Below are 12,464 nucleotides of genomic sequence, written 5' to 3' on the forward strand. Positions count from 1 at the left end.
ATGATCCGGCACCACAAAAGGTATTTAAAGTGGGGGGGGGGGGGTCCATGGTGAAGAAAAGGTTGAGAACTCCTCCACTTATGACCTCAGTTGGGATCAGAATTTCTGTTCTAAGCAAGATGGTTGTTAAGTGAGTCATGGCCAATTTTACAAAGTTTTTTTTAACCATGGTTGTTAAGGTGAATCACTACAACTACTAAGTGAATCACATGATTGTTAAGCTTTATCCGGTTTCCCCCACTGACACTGCTTGTCGGAGATCAGATGGGAAGTTGGCATGACTCCAAAATGCTGCAACCATTGTAAATACATGCCAATTTCCAAGCATCTGAATTTTGATCATGTGACCATAGGGATGGTGTAATGGTCACAAATGCAGGGACCAGCTGTAAGTTCCTTTTTCCTTTATTCCCATTGCATTATTTGAACAGCATGTTCATTCAAACAGTTGCTAAATGAATGGTTGTAAGTCAGGGACCACTTGTATACAGGAAGCTTCCTTCTGACATGGTCTCCAAGTAGGACCACATCTTTGGGTGAAACATAGTTTGAAAGCCAAGATTTATATCCATTAGATAGACCTCAGCTCCACAGAAGACTAATAGACTAGAATTGTGCTTTATTTTGATTGGATATGATAAAAATAACAGTATTGGCGATAATAACAATTGTTAGGTCTAATGGTGTTGCTCCTTCCCTCCCTCTTATACCCTAATGAATCAGGGTCTTCTTTGTTGAGCCATTTCAGATTATCTTTTTCCCAGGACTCAGTCCCCTTTGCCTAGATAATGGTTCTTGCATATTTCTACTAAGGTAACTCCTCTCCGCTACATCCTTCACTCTATAGGCCAGGTCAGGTTTTTAAACTTTTCCCCATAATAACAGTGAACTCCTATGACAAAATATTTTAAAATCTTTCAAACTTCTTATTGTGGTTGGTCGCATAGTCAGCCAGATGTTTAGACTGCTTTTGGCATTCCTGTCCACCTATCAAGTCCTTCCCAAGGACCTTGGACAAGTAGGTATTGTTGCAGGATGTAAGCTGTTCCTGGTGAAGCTGCCATTTGTAATTGATTGATGGTGATTTTGTCAATGCCAATGGTGTTCAAGTGGTGCTCCAAATGTTTTGGGATTGCACCCAAAGTGCCTAATACTATTGGTACTATCTTTGCTTTCTTTTGCTACTCATTCTACTTGCAGGCCGTTACAGATAGTTCTGTACTAATGACAATAATTGGGACCATTGCTAAGCAATGCACTCATTAAGTGAGTCGCACACAGTTTTAGATCTTTTTGCCACAGTTGTTATGCAAATGACTGTGTCAAATGAATCACAAGGTCTTTAAATGAATGCGGCTTTCCCTATGGATTTTGCTTGTTTCGTGTTGTTTGTGAATATGTTGTGACCCAGGAGGCAGTTTTATTGTGTTCCACTGGGTTTTTCCACAGTTCTTTCCAAAACTTCAAAGTTTTTTTTCTTTATACATTAGTTTGGACTCGATTTTCATCAAGTGACTGGTAGAAGAGGTGTTGGTTTCTTCTGAATTGGACATTTACACAATATTGTTTTATTCGTCCTTCGCGTATTTTGATTTTCTTTTGCTGTTGCTATTACAAACTGTTTTGGTTCTTCCATAATTTCCATTATTGTTTATTCCTGCAGGTTATATTTTTGTATAAATTATTCTTCAGCTTTTCATTCTTTAGTTTTCCTTATTTCAAATATTTCAAATTGCTGACATCTCCTTGTAATTTTTAAATTTTATTTTCAAGTTGAATTTTCCACTTTAGTGTTTCAGTGTTTTTTTTTTTTTTTTTTGGCATTTTATAACCCAATTCTGCAGTTATAATGGTGGCTGTGCTGTACATTAGTTGGTTTGTTTCATGCACTGAGAATTAATAATAATTCACGAGTGTGAAATTATTATTATAAACTTTTATTCATTAAACATGAAACTCAGTCAACTGGACATTTAAAAATGTTATCACAAATATAATTGACTGGCTCTGATGGTTGATACGGGTTGCTGCCAGCATCCTAAATATCAACCAAGTATCTTCTTAAAATGTATCTTGTTCCGAGGAGCACAGTCTTTTGCAGCTCCTCTGGTGCTACAGCAGGAAGTTGCAACTTCTTGATGTATTTTGCAAAATTCTTGGACATGGTACCAAGTGCCCCGATGACAATGGGTATCACTGTTACATGTTTCATCCATAATTACATAGTTTCGATGGCCAAGTTGTGATATTTCATGATTTTTTTCCAGTTCTTTTTCTTCGACTGGCATCTCCTCGTACAGCAACATCAATAAATTGTATGCTTTGGTTTTCGACAGCTGTGATATCTGGCGTTTGTGTTCCAAATGATGATCCATCTGTATTTGAAAGTCCCACAAGACTTTCACCTTCTCATTTTCGACAACTTTTTCCACTTTATGTTCCCATTACTGATTTTGTGCGATTTTGCTGCACTCACATATTAAGTGTGGAACATTTTCAACTTTGTCATTGCAAAGTCAGCAGTTTCGATTGTCAGTTTTGTATCTTTGCTTTCATGGCATTAGATTATAGTGCTTGTTCTTGAGCAGCAAGTATTAAACCTTCTGTTTCTTTCTTGATGTTCCCATTTTAAGCTATGCCCATGTCAAATTATTATCACATTTTCCTTCAATGTTTTTCAAGTGCTGTCCGTGCAAAGCTTTGGTTTTCCATCCATTTAATCTGTCATCCAGCTGTTTTTCCTTATATTTTTGGCTTTGTTTCTATTGTTTTTATAATATTCTCCATTTTTATAGCCTGTAGCAGTTTTTCCTGTACTTTGGTTCATAGTCATTCAAACTTTGTTTTTCTTCTACAGGTTTGATGGACTTGCAATAGTCCTCTGCCCCCTCTTCTTCTTGCCAGGTACAACCTGTCAATGTCATTTCGTGGGTTTCTTTTTTGGCATTTTATAACCCAATTCTGCAGTTATAACGGCAGCTCTGCTGTATATTAGTTGGTTTGTTTCATGTAGTGTGAATTAATAATAATTCAGGTAGTGTGAAATAATAATATCATCATCATCATCATCATCACTGTCTCTTAGAGTGCTTGTCCACATCTGCTCTTGGTACAACCCATAAAAGGAAAAATAGGATGCAAAAGGCTCGCCCTTGCTGAGATATGATGCAGTACATAAAAATAATCTCTTTTTCAGTCAAGCATCATAAATCAACCTCTCTCTTTAAAAATATAAAAAAATAGCTTGCAGGTGAGAGAAGTCCCAGTTTTGTTGATTTAAAATACCCTGTTTCTCCAACAATACGGCCTCCCCCAATAGGAAGTCCCAGCATGTTTTATAGGCATGAAATGAAATTAAGCCCCTCCCCCCAAATTAAGGCCTATATTAAAACATGTGAAATGGTGGGGAATGGTGGCGGGGGGCTTGCCGTTAGGAAGTACTTTTGTTGCACACCCGGATATGGTGCTGCCTGCATTGACCCCGATACGAAGTGCCCCACCAATGCTGAGGTCAACATCCAAGCCATCGCCGCCCGCCCAAAGATGCAAGGGGGGGAAATTAAGTCACCCCCGAAAAGACAGCCTAGCCATTTTTTCGGGGCTCAAAAAAAAATAAGACCCGGCCTTATTATATGAGAAACACGGTACTATTGGCTTAAAGTGCTTTAAATGAATGTATTCGTGGGCATGTGATTCATCAAAGTAATGAGAAAAAAAATACATGCAGGATTGCTTAAGACAGCTGGGTATTGCATAGACTGTTCATAGCAGCTGTCTGCATGGCAGAGACAGCTCTTTCAATCTGGCACATGGTTGGAATTAAAAACAACGACAACAACAACAAAACCCCTCCTGTCTCTTCTCTGTAGGGTATCTATTCGAGTAAGTGCCTATAAAGGTAGTTCTTGACTTAATGATCACAGCTGAGTTCAATTTTTTCATTGCTAAGCAAGACTTGTGTGTTTTGTCCCATTTTACAACATTTCTTGCCACAGTTGTTAAGTGAATCACTGCAGTAATTAAGTTTAGTGACATGTGTCAAGCCTGAATGCAAGTTAGGTGGTGGATTGGTAATATTTGGGGTATTGCAATGCCCCAGAGTTTGTTTTATGATGGTTGCATTACTTGGAACCTGACAACATGGTTGCTAAGTGAATTTTGTGACTTTGTTTGTCAGAAGGTCACAAAAGGGATCACATGATCCTGGGACACTGCAACTGTCCTCATTACATGCCAGTGTGATGAACCAAAGGAGCATGGCACAAAGGCAACACAGTCAAATGAGCCAGAAGAATCCCTTTAATACCTCCAACTTTGCCCCCAATGTCCAGGTTACCTTTGGCTGGAGAAAAAACTCTCCCAAGAACAGTCTTTAAGTGGAGGAAATTCAGTCTGAAAACAAAGTACATACAAACTGTTATGTCTGGAAGGATGGGTCCAAGAACGGAGACGAGACTCAGAAAGTAACTACAGCTCTTTATTAGTGACTTCCGATCTGAGCGAAATATCCTAGCCGCAGCAGCCCCTTTTATAGAGCTGGCTGCGGCTAAATGGCCAATGACAGTGATTTGAGCTTGCCGCGCTTGGTTTGCCCAATCGCGGCAGCCCGTTTACTAGCCAATCGGATCAGTCTGGAGCGACCAATCACGACCCGCTGTTAGCGGACCAATCCGCTTTGCAGGCTTTCAAGCCGGCTAGTCCGGAACACCCCTCCCCTCTAGGTTTCGTCTAAGGGGTGGGGTTATGTAGTCTCGCAGGTAGGTGGGTCTTCGCACCTGTCTACCTGACTTGCGCTGTTCGAAATGTCTTTGCTCGGTCTCGGGTTCCGACGGGCTGCTCGCCGGAATTGCCTGGAACGGTAAGCTGGTTCCGTAGCTGTGACTCCCTTCAGGTAACCTCGGGATGATTGACACGCCTCCTTCGTTGCTACCGCTTGGGCTCTCAGGGTTCGCTGGACCTGTTCGGTTGCTGCTACTAGCTGAGACGATCAATTGCCAAGGCTCTTCATCAGCTGGTGAGTATTGTAGGCTTTGATGTGGTGATTGTGGGGTTAGTTCTTCTATGCCAGGTGTTGGTTCAATTTCAGAACCCCCGGTTTCCCTTCCCCCTCTGGTTTCGTGGTTGGGGTCACTGATGGGAGATGTGGTCAGCCTGGATTGCAGCTGGTCGATGTGGCGTTTCCACATTCTCCCATCTGTGGTTTCTAGCCGGTAGGAGCGGGGGCCTGTAATTTGAGTTATTTTGGCAGGGATCCACAATGGGTCACCTGAAAAGTTCTTTGCAAATACAGGGTCTCCTACCTTAAAGGCGCGGTGTTTACTGCTGGAGCCCAGGGGTTTTTCCGGGGTGTATGCAGGGTGTAGGCGGTCTAGAGGCGATCTGAGTTTTCTGGCCATCAGAAGTTCAGCTGGGCTTTTGTTGGTCGTACTGTTTGGTGTAATATGCTGGAGAAGGAGCATCCTGGTGACTTTATCGTGGATGTTGCCTTGTTCCATTTTTTGTAGAGTTCTTTTTGTGAACTGAACCATTCGTTCAGCTCTACCATTCGCCGCCGGGTGAGCCGGTGATGTCAATGCGTGTCGTATGCCACGGTCTGCTAAGTATTGTTCAAAGGCTAAGGCGGTAAATTGAGGGCCATTGTTGGATACCAGGACATCTGGTAACCCGTGCGTTGCAAAAAGTCTGTTCAATTTCTTGATGACTGCATCTGTGGTGGTAGTCTTCATTTTGTTAACCTCGAGCCAGTTAGAGTATGCGTCTACTGTTATTAGGAAAGTATGCCCTTTTGTAGGTCCCGCAAAATCGATATGGATGCGCGACCAGGGACCCCTGGGCGTTTCCCATTCGGCTGGTGAGGCTTTCGGTGGGGCCGAGCGTGTCTCTTGGCATTTGCTACAGGTGGTGACCCAGGTTTCAATTTGTTTGTCCATACCTAGCCACCAGGCGTAGCTCCTCGCCAGCGCTTTCATACGTACGATGCCCGGGTGCCCATCGTGCAGTAATTGTAGAACTTTTTTTTGTAGTTTTGCGGGTATGACCACTCGGTCTCCCCACAACACGCACCCTTTTTGTGAGAAGAGTTCTGTTTGTCTGTTCTTGAAGGGTTTAAAGGTTTTGTTGGGTTTGATTTCTGGCCATCCCCTCTCCACCCAGCCAAGAACTCGTGCCAAGCATGAGTCTTTTTTGGTTTCCAATGCGATGTCTTGAGCTGTTAGTGGAGGTGAGGGAAGTGTCTCAATTTGTAGTGTTGATAGTGTGGGAGCCGGGTCATCTTGGAGTTCTGGCAATGGAGAGAGGCTCAAAGCGTCTGCGTGGGGAATGGTTTTCCCCGGGCGATGCCTCAATTGGCAGTCGTAGGCGGCTAGGAACTCTGACCATCATGTCATTCTAGGGGATAGAATATGTGGAGTAGGTTTGTCGCCTGCCAAGATGCCAAGTAATGGTTTATGATCTGTGATGATGGAAAATGATCTCCCATACACATACTCATGGAACCTTTTGATTGCAGATACGATAGCGAGGGCTTCCTTGTCTAGGTGACTATAGTTCCTTTCTGTTTTTGACAAAGTTCTTGAAAAAAATGCAATAGGCGCCTCTGTACTGTTTGGTAGGACGTGGCTCAGGATGGCTCCCACCCCGAAAGGTGAGGCGTCACAAGTCACAGTTAATGGAAGTGTTTCATTATATTGGATGAGCACTGCATCCGAAGTTAAAAAGGTCCTTTACTTGTTGAAAGGCATGTTCCTCCCGTCGTCCCCAAATCCAGGAAGCCTTTTTATCAAGGAGTCTATGAAGGGGTTCAGCGACGGTCGCCTTCTGGGGTAGGAAAATGTTATAAAAGTTAATGAGTCCCAGGAAGGCTTGAAGGTCTGTTTTGTTTTGTGGTCTTGGGGCATTTTTGATGGCAGCCAATTTCTTTTCTGTAGGGTGAATTCCTTGTTTGTCAAGGAGGTAACCATGAAATTCAACCCTTTCAGTGCATAACTGGCACTTTTCCTTCTTTACCTTGAGGTAAACTTTTGGAACTTTTGTAGGACTGTTCTCAGTCATTTTTCTGACTCCTTGTTGGGGCGGCTATTAACACATCGTTGAAGTAGGGCACGACCCCTTTAATGCCCTGCAACAACCTTTCCATCAGACTTTGGAAGATGCCAGGTGCTACGCTTACTCCAAACTGGAGTCTGTTACATTTGAACGCGCCTCTGTGCGTAACTATGGTTTGGGCTTCGGCGGTTTCAGCATCTACTGGCAACTGTTGATAAGCTTGGGCCAGGTCAAGCTTTGCGAATATTCTGCCACCCCCAAGTGAGTGAAGGAGATGCTGGACCACGGGTACTGGATAGGCGCTCTGCTGTAACGCATGGTTGAGGGTGGCCTTGTAATCCCCACAGATTCTCAAAGATCCGTCAGGTTTTATGGGAGTTACAATTGGGGTCTCCCATCAGGCGTGATCAATGGGTTCTAACACGCCTTGTGCAATTAGTTTGTCCATTTGCTCGTCAATTTTTGGTTTGAGAGCAAAAGGGACTCGGCATGGTTTTAGCCGAATGGGCGCGATATCAGGGCGGAGATTAAAAGAGATAGGGGACCGCTTGTACTTGCCTAGTGTTTCACTGAAGACTTCTTGGAAGTCCCGGACGAGGGCCGCTTCCCAGTCTTCATCTACAGTCTGATTGATGCCTGCCATTTCGATTCCTAATGGCGCGAACCACTGTAGACCCAGTAGGCTGGGTCGGTCTCTGTCAACGATGGTGAGAGGTAGTATTGCGGTGTGGTCCTTGAAGGAGACCTGGAAATGACTGGAACCAGCGACCGGAATCCAGTTGCCCTGGTAGTCCTTTAATATAAGCCTCTGAGTGCTGAGGTCCTGGTGGCGGATGTTGGGAATCAGCTGCTTCAGGGTTTTCCAGGAGACCATGGATAGAGAAGATCCGGAGTCCACTTTCATGATGCACGGTTGATTTTCAATGGTGACCTCTACACGGATTTTTTTGGTGTCTAAGGATGAAGCGTGGCCGATGGTGATAGTCTGATGTGCTTCTTCCCGTCTGGGTGCACCAGTAAACTTCTGGGTTCTGTTGTACTGGTTCCACTGGTTGTTTGGGCGGTCCCGATTTGTGGTGGGGGTGCCATCTGTTTGTCGGAGACTGTTTTCTTTCCGTTTGGGACTGGATCCTCTTTTGTTTCGGCATACTTTAGCAATATGCCCTCTTCTCTCACAAAAACGACAGATGGCGTCTAGGAATCTGCATTCGGATTGTGGGTGGTTTCCACCACATCCGGCGCATTGGAAATTCGATTTACGACCCCGCTGGTCTCGTTGTTCGCGCTCTGACCGGAGTCTGTGGACTTCTTCCTCTTCACTATCTGATGAGGATTCGATGTCTTCATGATGGGTGGCTGACGTGTATTTCTCTGATGGCATTGCCATATTGTTGGTGGGTTGGTGGCTGACCCCAATTGTCCGGCGCATCCGTGCTGCTGATTTACAGGTGGCTTCAGCTGCAGTGGCGTCGGCTATGGAATCTGCGAGGGAGATGTCTCCTTTGGCCATGATTTTGCTTTGGACCGTTGGGTCTCTTAGGCCAAGGACAACTCGATCCCTCATGGCTTCTTCTAGATTTGCGAAGCCACACAAGCCGCCTAAATTCCTTAGGTCAGCTACAAAATCCCTGATGCTCTCACCTTCGCGTTGATCCCTTTGGTAAAATTCGTGTCTGCGGATGAGAGTCGGTACTGCCGGGGTGTAATGGTTGCGAAGGATGGGAGCAAGGGTATCCCAGTCCATTGATTTGACTTCAGCCAGTTTTGCAAGCGCTTTGGCCATTTTAAAGACAGCGGGTCCTGACAGTGCGTCAGGAAAACTGCTCGTTTTTTGCTGGGAGTGGCATCCTTCAGATTGTTGGACTCTAGGAACATTTGAAACCTGTCCATGTATGAGTCCCAGTATTCGCTGGCTGGATCGAACGGGGCAGGTGGTATAGCGCTGCTGGCCATTCTGCCGACGTCTGTGCGCTGTCAGCCACGTGCTCTGTTGATCTTCGGTGAGTGCTCAGTCAGCTCTGCTGTCTCCGGATCCCATCCTCGTCGCCAGTGTTATGTCTGGAAGGATGGGTCCAAGAACGGAGACGAGACTCAGAAAGTAACTACAGCTCTTTATTAGTGACTTCCGATCTGAGCGAAATAGCCGCAGCAGCCCCTTTTATAGAGCTGGCTGCGGCTAAACGGCCAATGACAGTGATTTGAGCTTGCCGTGCTTGGTTTGCCCAATCGCGGCAGCCCGTTTACTAGCCAATCGGATCAGTCTGGAGCGACCAATCACGACCCGCTGTTAGCGGACCAATCCGCTTTGCAGGCTTTCAAGCCTGCTAGTCCGGAACACAAACTGTAAATAAAAATCCACACAAGCAGCAATTAACTTGACAGGGCAGGAGAAGGAATTGCAGACTTGAAAGCCCAGCAAAACACACAGTTGGGAAAGTGCCAGGAACACAGATAAGCCTTGACAATACTTCACAATAATTCACAATTTGCTCTCAACAGTTTGCTGCCCGCAATTTCCCTTTTTAAACACTGTGTTCCCAGCTGTAGGTAACGAAGGGAATCAGGGCCCTTTCCTCCCCCTTAAGCCACGCAACTCATGTTGCTTTTTTTCTCCGTTCCTCCCTGCGTGCCCTAGGATGAAGAGGGGGTGGGCCTGGATCGTCCTCCAAATTCCCTCTCCCTTGCTCTACCTCTCCCCTGCTCTGCCCAGCTGGACTTTTGCCCTTCCCCAGTTTCTTCCACAGCCAATGGAGCCACACTCCCAGAGCCACACTCCCACTCCGTCAATTGCTCAGCCTCCCCCTCCAAATCAGATTCCGACAGGAGCATGATGGCCAGTCACCAAACATCCTAATTTTGGTCACATGACCACAGGGAGGCTGCAATAGTGGTGCAAAAAACAGCCATGTCACTTTTTTTCAGTGCCATGGTAACTTTGAATAGTCACTAAATAAATGATTGTAAGTCGAGGACCACTTATATGACTGAAATCCACAGAGCCTCTCTCCCACTTTAAGAACTTCCCTGCCAATTCTAAGGCTGGTTGTTCTACCTGTTGTCATTAGTTTAACTTCTTTATATTTAATTTTAATTCCATTTTTTTCCACTTTGCTCATCTTTTATTGCTAGAGCAGGGGTATCAAGCTGGATTTCTTCCAGGGCTGGATCAGCATTGTAGTTCTCCTCCACGTGCCGGCACCGGGGGGGGGACACGGGATGGATGCCTCCTGCAGCACCCTGCTAATCAAACAGGGCACGGGGGGGGCGGGCTGTGTGGTCCCCCACACCTCATTTTCACCACCCCATGGCCTCCTGGCAGCATTCTACTGGGTGAAAATGGCCCCGGCTCTCTTTGTGCTGGAGAATAATTTAGCTGCCAAGAATTTCGTTTGATTACTGAAATGAATGCTGCACAGCCCAAGACTTTCTTACCCAGGTTGCAAATGCTTCAATTTTTGCCTCCAGGTTTCAACGTTTCCAGAAATTTTGCATCTCTAGAAATACTCCTGTCAGAGGGTTGCTCCATACACCTGGGGAAGACAGCTGGGTCTGTAGGTGCTTGGAAACTATCTAGATCAGGGGTTCCCAACCTGGGTGCTCGCACCGCCTGGGGCGCGAGACGATATTCCAGGGGGTGCGAGAAAAGTCCAGGTAAATAATAGGATATTGGCTATACGTTGGCATTTTTATTCATTATGCAATGGATGAACTTTGTTTTCATTTTAGAGTTAAGTATCGTTATTTAGTGGCCGTCACATACATAGCTGAAAAGATTCAATCCTACCATATATTTAACGCTGTTCAGTAGTTCCTAAAGCCTAAATTTCAGGGGTGCGAGGTTTGAGTGAAATTTCTTTAGGGGTGCGGGGCGAAAAAAAGGTTGGGAACCACTGATCTAGATTTTGTGCTTGAAACAAAAAAAGAAAACAAAAGAATAATAAAAATGAAATTCTGACTTTGGGATTTGCTGATTAGATAGGTTTGTGGTTATAGAAATGGCCGCTATATACTAAGTATGCAAAAATAAAAAGTTGAGGCTGGAATGTTACTTTTATTCTACTGCGCTGAAGAATTGGAAGTTAATGCTTTTTTCTGTTTCTCCTTTACCCCCACATTGTTTTCTTCCCAATTTTCCCATTGTTTTTATTTTCATTTGTATTTTATATTTGGATAAGTTTAATACTAATATGCAGGTAGTCCTTGACTTACGAGCCCAACAATTGAGGTGTTCTGTTGTTGAGACGTTTGTTAAGTGAGTTTTGCCCCCATTTTACGACATTTCTTGCCACAATTAAGTGAATCTGGCTTCCCCTTGATTTTGCTCATTGAATGCTTGCACAATGTGATCTTGGGACCTTGTGACACACAGCCACAGCCATCAGTACCAACCAGTTGAATTTAATCACGTGATCACTGGGCTGCTACAAAGGTCGCTTTTTTCAGTACTGTTGTAACTTTGAACGGTCACTAAATGAAATGTTTTAAGTTGAGAACTACCTGTATATAGAACGAGTTTCCAAATTTGGCCACTTTAAATACTGGTGGACTTCGACTCCCAGAATTCTCCAGCCAGCATGAACAGGGGTTGGACTAGAGGACCTCCAAGGTCCCTTCCAACCCTAGAATCCTATACTCTTATCAGCTATGCTGGCTGGAGAATTCTGGGGGTTGAAGTCCACCAGTCTTAAAGTTGCCATGTTTGGGGACCCCTGATATAGAACCTCATGGCAAAGAGACTAGACACCACCACCCCCGCCTCCCCGCTGGACGGTTATACGACTTCCCAGCCAGGGACTTCCTCATGGTGCCCCGTCCAAACCCAAGGGCGCCCACGCGCCTCCGCCCTAGGAGAACGAGGCGGGGGTAAGCGGAGGCCGCGTGAAACCATGACGCGAGGGCGGGCGGGCGGAGGCGGCGTCGAGGCGACTAGGCCTCCACACACCCCCCCTACCTCGGCCAGGGCGCGGCGCAGGCGCACCTGCCGCCAGAGCAGCGGCCGGGGCGGCTTTCCCGGCGGGCCTTGGGATTGGTGGGCGGCCTTCTGCCTGTCTGGGCCGGCTGAAGGAGGGGGGGGGGAGTCGGAAAAGCGCGGCCTGTCGCTTCTGTCGCTGCTGCTGCTGCCGCTCCTGCTGCCGTCACTGCCTTCCCGCCTGCCAGCTCCGGTTTCGAGGCTGGGTGGTGACGTCGCGTCGCGGTCAGGAGGCCCGGCCCGGCTCTTCCTCTTCGGTCGCGGCTCTGGCCCGGCTCCGCGCCCTGACGCAGGCACCAGAGGGGCCTCCCCGCCCAGGCCGTGTGGGAGGCGCCCGGCTCGCTCAGCGCCTGGCCCTTCAATGCTGCCGGTGGGTAAGCGCGAAGGCGGCGGCGGCGGCGGCGGGCGCGGGAGGGAAGCCTCGCAGGGCCTCTGGCCCGGCGGGAGTTGC

The 12,464-nt window shown here is 46.3% G+C and overlaps 1 protein-coding gene across 4 annotated transcripts in view; it reads left to right on the forward strand.

Annotated features, from left to right (window-relative positions):
* The window catches only part of PTP4A2 (protein tyrosine phosphatase 4A2), a 65,829-nt gene that overhangs the window by 20,020 nt on the left and 33,345 nt on the right, over window positions 1–12,464 (forward strand). Inside the window, exon 1 of one of the 4 annotated variants that reach the window (XM_026673691.2) lies at window positions 11,899–12,383. The exons of 2 other annotated variants lie outside the window; for them this stretch is intronic. The gene's annotated coding sequence lies outside the window, so the exon portion shown is untranslated. Of the gene's footprint in view, window positions 1–11,898; window positions 12,388–12,464 lie in introns of those variants that run through there. One more of the 4 variants, XM_026673692.2, reaches the window with a different exon arrangement.

This window comes from Notechis scutatus, chromosome 8 (genome assembly GCF_049901735.1).
Source record: "Notechis scutatus isolate UNSWTSFEM ecotype Mainland chromosome 8, rNotScu1.2, whole genome shotgun sequence".
In the NCBI taxonomy this organism is placed as follows: Eukaryota; Metazoa; Chordata; class Lepidosauria; order Squamata; family Elapidae; genus Notechis; species Notechis scutatus.